At 38.4% G+C, this 9,551-nt stretch overlaps 1 non-coding gene across 1 annotated transcript; it reads left to right on the top strand.

Annotated features, from left to right (window-relative positions):
- The first annotated feature begins 7,282 nt into the window (after window positions 1–7,282).
- Window positions 7,283–7,390, top strand: LOC148571026 (small nucleolar RNA R71). The gene has a single exon (XR_015907840.1). It is a non-coding gene; the product is annotated as a small nucleolar RNA R71 (small nucleolar RNA).
- The last annotated feature ends 2,161 nt before the right edge of the window (window positions 7,391–9,551 follow it).

Genomic DNA, 9,551 nt, shown 5'->3' with positions numbered 1-9,551 from the left:
AATTGCTTGCTTGATTGTTTTATTAAATGTAATTGCTTGATTGTCTTATGAAGAACACTATGAATGCATGAAAATTTTCGAAAAATGCAAGATGCACATGCAAGTGACACCAAACTTATAACATGACTCAGACTCAAACAAAAAACACAAAATATATTTTTTTTTATTTTTATGATTTTCTAATTTTTTTGGATTTTTATTTTATATTTTTCGAAAATTAATTGAAAAAGGAAAATAAGGATTCCAAAATTTTTAATATGAATTCCAGGAATCTTGCAGTGTTAGTCTAAAGCTTCAGTCTAGGAATTAGACATGGCTCACTAGCCAGCCAAGCTTTTAATGAAAGCTCCGGTCCAAAACACTAGACATGGCCAATGGCCAGCCAAGCTTTAGCATGTAAATCAGGAACAGTAGCAGGTGGATTAACAACAACTAGCTTGCTCTTGATAACAAATTGCTGCCTCAGTCCAAATAAATTTAGACATGGCTTTACAGCTAGCCAGGCTTCACATGCTTCATGAAACACTAGAATTCATTCTTAAAAATTTTGAATCTAAAATTTTTTCGAAAACAGGTGAGGAAATTTTGAAATATTTTTGAAAAATTTTTGAAAAGAAAACAAAAAGAAAATTACCTAATCTGAGCAACAGGATGAACCGTCAGTTGTCCATACTCAAACAATCCCCAGCAACGGCGCCAAAAACTTGGTATGCGAAATTGCTACTCAGGTTGTGAATTGTTGTTCGAAATTGATTCCCTGGCAATGGCACCAAAAATGGATGCACAGAACCATGGTCTAAACATATCTTCACAACTTCGCATAACTAACCAGCAAGTGCACTGGGTCGTCCAAGTAATACCTTACGTGAGTAAGGGTCGAATCCTACGGAGATTGTCGGTATGAAGCAAGCTATGGTCACCTTGTAAATCTCAGTCAGGCGGATATCAAATGGTTATGGAGTTTTCGAAAATAATATAATAAAATAGGGATAGAAATACTTATGTAATTCATTGGTGAGAATTTCAGATAAGCGAATGGAGATGCTTTCGTTCCTCTGAACCTCTGCTTTCCTGCTGTCTTCATCCAATCAGTCTTACTCCTTTCCATGGCTGGCTTTATGTGATACATCACCACTGTCAATGGCTACTTTCGGTCATCTCTCGGGAAAATGATCCAATGCCCTGTCACGGCACGGCTAATCGTCTGGACGCATCACCCTTGTCAATGGCTTCATTTTATCCTCTCAGTGAAAATGGTCAACGCACCCTGTCACGGCACGGCTATTCATCTGTCGGTTCTCGATCATGCTGGAATAGGATTTACTATCCTTTTGCGTCTGTCACTAACGCCCTGCAATCGCGAGTTAGGAGCTTGTCACAGTCATTCATTCATTGAATCCTACTCGGAATACCACAGACAAGGTTTAGACTTTCTGGATTCTCTTGAATGCCGCCATCATTCTAGCTTACACCACGAAGATTCTGGTTAGGAGATCTAAGAGATATTCATTCAGTCGAAGGTAGAACGGAAGTGGTTGTCAGGCACGCGTTCATAGGGAATGATGATGATTGTCATGTTCACCACATTCAGATTGAAGTACGAATGAATATCTTGGAAGCGAAACAAAATGAATTGAATAGAAAACAGTAGTACTATGCATTAATCTTTGAGGAACAGTAGAGCTCCACACCTTAATCTATGGAGTGTAGAAACTCTACCGTTAAAATTACATAAGTGAAAGGTCCAGGCATGGCCGAATGGCCAGCCCCTCTAATCTCAGAACCAGGCATCCAAAGATGGTCAAAAAGATGCTAATACAATAGTGAAAGGTCCTATTTATAATAAACTAGCTACTAGGGTTTACATGAGTAAGTAATTAATGCATAAATCCACTTCCGGGGCCCACTTGGTGTGTGCTTGGGCTGAGCTTGAGTGTTGCACGTGTAGAGGTCCTTCTTGGAGTTGAACGCCAGTTTTTGTGCCAGTTTTTGTGCCAGTTTGGGCGTTCAACTCTGGTTTTGGCTCCTTTTCTGGCGCTGGACGCCAGATTTGGGCAGAAAGCTGGCGTTGAACGCCAGTTTACATCGTCTATTCTTGGCCAAAGTATGGACTATTATATATTGCTGGAAAGCCCTGGATGTTTACTTTCCAACGCAATTGGAAGCGCGCCATTTCGAGTTCTGTAGCTCCAGAAAATCTACTTTGAATGCAGGGAGGTCAGAATCTAACAGCATTAGCAGTCCTTCTTCAACCTCTGAATCTGATTTCTGCTCAAGTCCCTCAATTTCAGCCAGAAAATACCTGAAATCACAGAAAAACACACAAACTCATAGTAAAGTCCAGAAATGTGAATTTAACATAAAAACTAATGAAAACATCCCTAAAAGTAACTAGATCCTACTAAAAACATACTAAAAACAATGTCAAAAAGCGTATAAATTATCCGCTCATCACAACACCAAACTTAAATTGTTGCTTCTCCCCATGCAACTGAAAATCAATTAGGATAAAAAGAAGAGAATATACTATAAATTCCAAACTATCAATGAAACATGGCTTCAATCATATGAGCGGGACTTATAGCTTTTTGCCTCTTGAATAGTTTTGGCATCTCACTCTATCCATTGAGGTTCAGAATGATTGGCATCTATAGGAACTCAGGGTTCAGATAGTGTTATTGATTCTCCTAGTTCAGTATGATGATTCTTGAACATAGCTTCTTTATGAGTCTTGGCCGTGGCCCTAAGCACTTTGTTTTCCAGTATTACCACCGGATACATAAATGCCACAGACACATAATTGGGTGAACCTTTTCAGATTGTGACTTAGCTTTGCTAAAGTCCCCAATTAGAGGTGTCCAGGGTTCTTAAGCACACTCTTTTTTTTTTTTTGCTTTGGACCTTGACTTTAACCGCTCAGTCTCAAGTTTTCACTTGACACCTACACGCCACAAGCACATGGTTAGGGACAGCTTGGTTTAGCCGCTTAGACCGGGATTTTATTCCTTTAGGCCCTCCTATCCACTGATGCTCAAAGCCTTGGGATCCTTTTTATTTGCCCTTGCCTTTTGGTTTTAAGAGCTTTTGGCTTTTTCTGCTTGCTTTTTCTTTTTCTTTCTATTTTTTTCGCCTATTTTTTTTTCTGCAAGCTTTGCTCTTTGCTGCTTTTTCTTGCTTCAAGAATCATTTTTATGATTTTTCAGATTATCAATTAACATGTCTCCTAGTCATCATTCTTTCAAGAGCCAACATATTTAACATTCTTAAACAACAACTTCAAAAGACATATGCACTGTTCAAGCATACATTCAGAAAACAAGAAGCATTCTCACCACATCAATATAATTAAACTAAGTTCAAGGATAAATTCGAAACTCATGTACTTCTTGTTCTTTTGAATTAAAACATTTTTTTTCATTTAAGAGAGGTGATGGATTTATAGGACATTCATAATTTTAAGACATAGTTACTACTACTAATGATCATGTAATGAAGACACAAACATAGATAAGCACATAACATAGAAAACAAAAAACAGAAGAAATAAGAACAAGGAATGAATCCACCTTAGTGATGGTGGCGTTTCCTTCTTAAGGAACCAATGATGTCCTTGAGCTCTTCTATGTCTCTTCCTTGTCTTTGTTGCTCCTCCCTCATTGCTTTTTGATCTTCTCTTATTTCATGAAGCATGATGGAGTGCTCTTGATGTTCCACCCTTAGTTGTCCCATATTGGAACTCAATTCTTCTAGGGAGGTATTGATTTGCTCCCAATAGTTTTGTGGAGGAAAGTGCATTTGAGGCATCTCCGGGATCTCATGGTGATGAGCTTCATACGCCTCTTGAGCTCCATGAATGGGCTCTCTTGCTTGCTCCATCTTTTTCTTAGTGATGGGCTTGTCCTCTTTAATGAGAATATCTCCCTCTATGTCAATCCCAGCTGAATTGCATAGGTGGCAAATGAGGTGAGGAAAGGCTAACCTCGCCATAGTGGAGGACTTGTCAGCTACCTTGTAGAGTTCTTGAGGTATAATCTCATGAACTTCCACCTCTTCTCCAATCATGATGCTATGGATCATGATGGCCCGGTCTATAGTAACTTCAGACCGGTTGCTAGTGGGAATGATTGAGCATTGAATGAACTCCAACCATCCTCTAGCTACAGGCTTGAGGTCCAATCTTCTTAGTTGAACTGGCTTGCCTTTGGAGTCAATCTTCCATTGAGCTCCTTCTACACATATGTCCATAAGGACTTGGTCCAACCTTTGATCAAAGTTGACTCTCCTTGTGTAGGGGCATGCGTTCTCTTCCATGTTTGGCAAGTTGAACGCCAACCTTACATTTTCCGGACTAAAATCCAAGTATTTCCCCCGAACCATTGTAACATAGTTCTTTGGATCCGGGTTCTTACTTTGATCATGGTTCTTGGTGATCCATGCATTAGCATAGAACTCTTGAACCATTAGGATGCCGACTTGTTGGATGGGATTTGTTAGAACTTCCCAACCTCTTCTTTGAATTTCATGTCGGATCTCCGGATATTCATTTCTTTTGAGTTTGAAAGGGACCTCAGGGATCACCTTCTTCTTGGCCACAACATCATAGAAGTGGTCTTGATGGGCTTTGGAGATGAACCTTTCCATCTCCCATGACTCGGATGTGGAAGCTTTTGTCTTCCCTTTCCCTTTTCTAGAGGATTCTCCAGTCTTAGGTGCCATTAATGGTAATGGAAAAACAAAAAGCTTATGCTTTTACCACACCAAACTTAGAATTTTGCTCATCCTCAAGCAATAAAAGAAAGAATAGATGAAGAAGAAGAAGAAATGGAAGAGAGGGAGAGTGGGAAGTGTTTCGGCCAAGAAGGGTGTAGAGGAGTGTGTTGTGTGAATTTGGTGAAGAATGGAGGGCTTTATATAGGGAAGGGAGGGGGGAAAGGTTTCGGCCATATGGGTGGGTTTGGGTGGGAAATTGGTTTTGAATTTTGAAGGTAGGTGGGGTTTATGAGGTAGGTTTATGGGGGAGAGTGGATGGATGTGAGTGGTGAAGAGGTGATGGGGAAGAGAGATTGAGGTGATTGGTGAAGGGTTTTTGGGGAAGAGTGTTTATGGGGTTGTGTGAAAGTGAGTGGAGGTAGGTGGGGATCATGTGGGGTCCACAGATTCTGAGGTGATCCTGTGGGGTCCACAGATCCTGGGGTGTCAAAGATTTGCATCCCTACACCAATTAGGCATGTAAAATGCCTTTGCACACAACTCTGGGCGTTCAGCGCCAGGTTGGTGCCCATTTTGGGCGTTCAACGCCCATTTACTAGCCATTTCTGGTGTTGAACGCCAGAACCATGCTTGTTCTGGGCGTTCAGCGCCAGAATGCTGCCCATTTTGGGCGTTCAGCGCCAGAACCATGCTCTGTTCTGGCGTTAAACGCCAGGCAGATGCTCCTCCAGGGTGTGATTTTTCTTCTGCTGTTTTTGATTCCGTTTTTAATTTTATATTTATTTTGTGACTCCTCATGATCATGAACCTATAAAGACATATAACTAAGAAAAATATAGTTAGATAAATAAAAATTGGGTTGCCTCCCAACAAGCGCTTCTTTAATGTCAATAGCTTGATAGTGGGCTCTCATGGAGCCTCACAGATGTTCAGAGCATTGTTGAAACTCTCCAACACCAAACTTAGAGTTTGGATATGGGAGTTCAACACCAAACTTAGAGTTTGACTGTGGGGGCTTTGTTTGACCCTGCTTTGAGAGAAGCTTTTCATGCTTCCTCTCCATGGTTGCAGAGGGAGATCCTTGAGTTTTAAACACAAGGGAGTCCTCATTCCATTGAAGGACTATTTCACCTCTGTCAACATCAATCACAGCTCTTGCTGTGGCCAGGAAAGGTCTTCCTAGGATGATGGATTCATCCTCTTCCTTTTCAGTATCCAGGACTATGAAATCAGCAGGGATGTAAAGGCCTTCAACCTTTACTAATACGTCCTCTACTTGTCCATATGCCTGTTTTCTTGAATTGTCTGCCATCTCTAATGAAATTTTAGCAGCTTGCATCCCATAGATTCCCAGTTTCTCTATTACAGAGAGGGGCATGAGGTTTATTCCTGAACCAAGGTCACACAGAGCCTTGAAGATCATGGTGCCTATGGTACAAGGCATTATGAACTTCCCAGGATCCTGTCTCTTCTGAGGCAATGTCAGTTGATCCAGGTCACTTAGTTCATTGATGAACAAGGGAGGTTCAACTTCCCAAGTATCAATGCCAAATAATTTGGCATTTAGCTTCATGATTACACCAAGGAACTTGGCAGTTTGCTCTTCAGTAACATCCTCATTCTCTTCAGAAGAGGAATACTCATCAGAGCTCATGAAGGGCATAAGGAGGTTCAATGGAATCTCTATGGTCTCTAGATGAGTCTCAGATTCCTTTGGTTCCTCAGAGGGAAGCTCCTTATTGGTCACTGGACGTCCCAAGAGGTCTTCCTCCTTGGGATTCACATCCTCCTCTCCCTCATTGGGTTCGGCCATTTTGCTTATGTCAATGGCCTTGCACTCTCCTTTTGGATTCTCTTCTGTATTGCTTGGAAGAGTACTAGGAGGGATTTCAGTGATCCTCTTACTCAGCTGGCCCACTTGTGCTTCCAGTTTTCTAATGGAAGACCTTGTTTCATTCATGAAACTTACAGTGGCCTTAGACAGATCAGAGACTAAGTTTGCCAAATTAGAAGTATTTTGTGAAGAGTTCTCTGTCTGTTGCTTAGTGGATGATGGAAAAGGTTTATTATTGTTAAACCTGTTTCTTCCACCATTATTAAAGCCTTGTTGAGGCTTTTGATCCTTCCATGAGAAATTTGGATGATTTCTCCATGATGAGTTATAGGTGTTACCATAAGGTTCACCTATGTTATTCACCTCTGCTATTGCAGGGTTTTCAGGATCATAAGCTTCTTCTGCATAAGAAGCCTCTTGAGTACTGTTGGATGCAGCTTGCATTCCATTCAGACTCTGAGAAATCATATTGACTTGCTGAGTCAATATTTTGTTCTGAGCCAATATGGCATTCAGAGTGTCAATCTCAAGAACTCCCTTCTTCATAGGCGTCCCATTATTCACAGGATTCCTTTCAGAAGTGTACATGAACTGGTTATTAGCAACCATGTCAATGAGTTCTTGAGCTTCTGTAGGCGTTTTCTTTAGGTGAATGGATCCACCTGCAGAAGTATCCAATGACATCTTTGATAACTCAGATAAACCATCATAGAATATATCCAGGATGGTCCATTCTGAAAGCATGTCAGAAGGACACTTTTTGGTCAACTGTTTGTATCTTTCCCAAGCTTCATAGAGGGATTCACCTTCTTTCTGTTTGAAAGTTTGAACATCCACTCTAAGCTTGCTCAGCTTTTGAGGAGGAAAGAACTTGGCTAAGAAATCCGTGACCAGCTTATCCCAAGAGTTCAGGCTATCTTTAGGTTGAGAGTCCAACCATATTCTAGCTCTGTCTCTTACAGCAAAAGGGAAAAGCATGAGCCTGTAGACTTCAGGATCGACTCCATTAGTCTTAACAGTATCACATATCTACAAGAATTCAGTTAAGAACTGAAAAGGATCTTCAGATGGAAGTCCATGAAACTTGCAGTTCTGCTGCATCAGAGAAACTAATTGAGGTTTCAGCTCAAAGTTGTTTGCTCCAATGGCAGGAATGGAGATGCTTCTTCCATGTAAATTGGAATTAGGTGCAGTAAAGTCACCAAGCATCCTCCTTGCATTATTATTATTTTTGGCTGCCATCTCCTCTTCCTGTTCGAAAATTTCTGAAAGGTTATCTCTGGATTGTTGTAATTTAGCTTCTCTTAATTTTCTCTTCAGAGTCCTTTTAGGTTCTGGATCTGCTTCAACAAGAATGTTCTTGTCCTTGCTCCTGCTCATATGACAAAGAAGAGGGCACAGAAAAATAATAATAATAGAGATCCTTTATACCACAGTATAGGGATCCTTGTGTTAGTGGGTGAAAAGAGGGAGATAAAGAATGTAATGTAATGGAAGAGACACAACTGTGAGGAGGGTATAGATGTGAGATGAGATGTTAGTAGATGAATAAATAAATAGAATAAGATGGGAGAGGGAGAATTTTCTAAAATAATTTTTGAAAAAGAGTTAGTGATTTTTGAAAATAGTTTTTGAAAAAGATTAGTAGTTTTTTCGAAAATTCAAGATAAAAATAAAATAATTAGTTAATTAAAAATAAATTTTTGAAAAAGGGGGAAGATATTTTTGAAAATAGAGAGAGAGAGTTAGTTAGGTAGTTTTGAAAAAGTTAGGAAACAAATAAAAAGTTAGTTAGTTAGTTGAAACAAATTTTGAAAAGATAAGAAGTTAGGAAGTTAGAAAAGATATTTTGAAATCAAATTTTTGAAAAAGATATGATAAGAAGATATTTTGAAAAGATATGATTGAAATTAGTTTTTGAAAAAGATTTGATTTTTAAAATCTCAATTAATGACTTGATTCACAAGAAATCACAAGATATGATTCTAGAACTTAAAGTTTGAATCTTTCTTAACAAGCAAGTAACAAACATGAAATTTTTGAATCAAAACATTAATTGTTATTGTTATTTTCGAAAATTATTTGATAAAAATAAGAAAAAGATTTTTGAAAAATATTTTTGGAATTTTTGAAAATAACTAAGAAATTTGAAAAAGATTTGATTTTTTGAAAAAAAGATTTTGAAAAAGATGAGATGTTTAAATTGAAAATTTGATTTGACTCATAAAAACAACCAAATTTTAAAAATTTTTGAAAAATTCAATTCAAATTTTCGAATTTGATGAGGAGAAAAAGGGAAAGATATTTTTTTGATTTTTGAATTTTTAATGATGAGAGAGTGAAACAAGAAAAATGATGCAATGCATGAGAATTTTAGATCAAAACATGTGATGCATGCAAGAATGCTATGAATGTCAAGATGAACACCAAGAACACTATGAAGATCATGATGAACACCAAGAACATATTTTTGAAAAATTTTTAATGCAAAGAAAACATGCAAGACACCAAACTTAGAATTCTTTAATGCTTAGACACTAAGAATTCAAGAATGCATATGAAAAACAAGAAAAGACACAAAACATGCAAATGCAAAGATAAAAAAAGAAGACTTACCAAGAACAACTTGAAGATCATGAAGAACACTATGAATGCATGAAATTTTTCGAAAAATGCAAGATGCACATGCAAGTGACACCAAACTTATAACATGACTCATGACTCAAACAAAAAACACAAAATATATTTTTTTTGATTTTTATGATTTTCTAATTTTTTTGGATTTTTATTTTATATTTTTCGAAAATTAATTGAAAAAGGAAAATAAGGATTCCAAAATTTTCAATATGAATTCCAGGAATCTTCCAGTGTTAGTCTAAAGCTTCAGTCCAGGAATTAGACATGGCTCACTAGCCAGCCAAGCTTTCAATGAAAGCTCCGGTCCAAAACACTAGACATGGACAATGGCCAGCCAAGCTTTAGCATGTAAATCAGGAACAGTAGCAGG

Source organism: Arachis ipaensis, chromosome B3 (assembly GCF_059453495.1).
Source record: "Arachis ipaensis isolate K30076 ecotype BB chromosome B3, ASM5945349v1, whole genome shotgun sequence".
NCBI lineage: Eukaryota > Viridiplantae > Streptophyta > Magnoliopsida > Fabales > Fabaceae > Arachis > Arachis ipaensis.
This window is presented reverse-complemented; position numbering and strand designations above follow the sequence as displayed.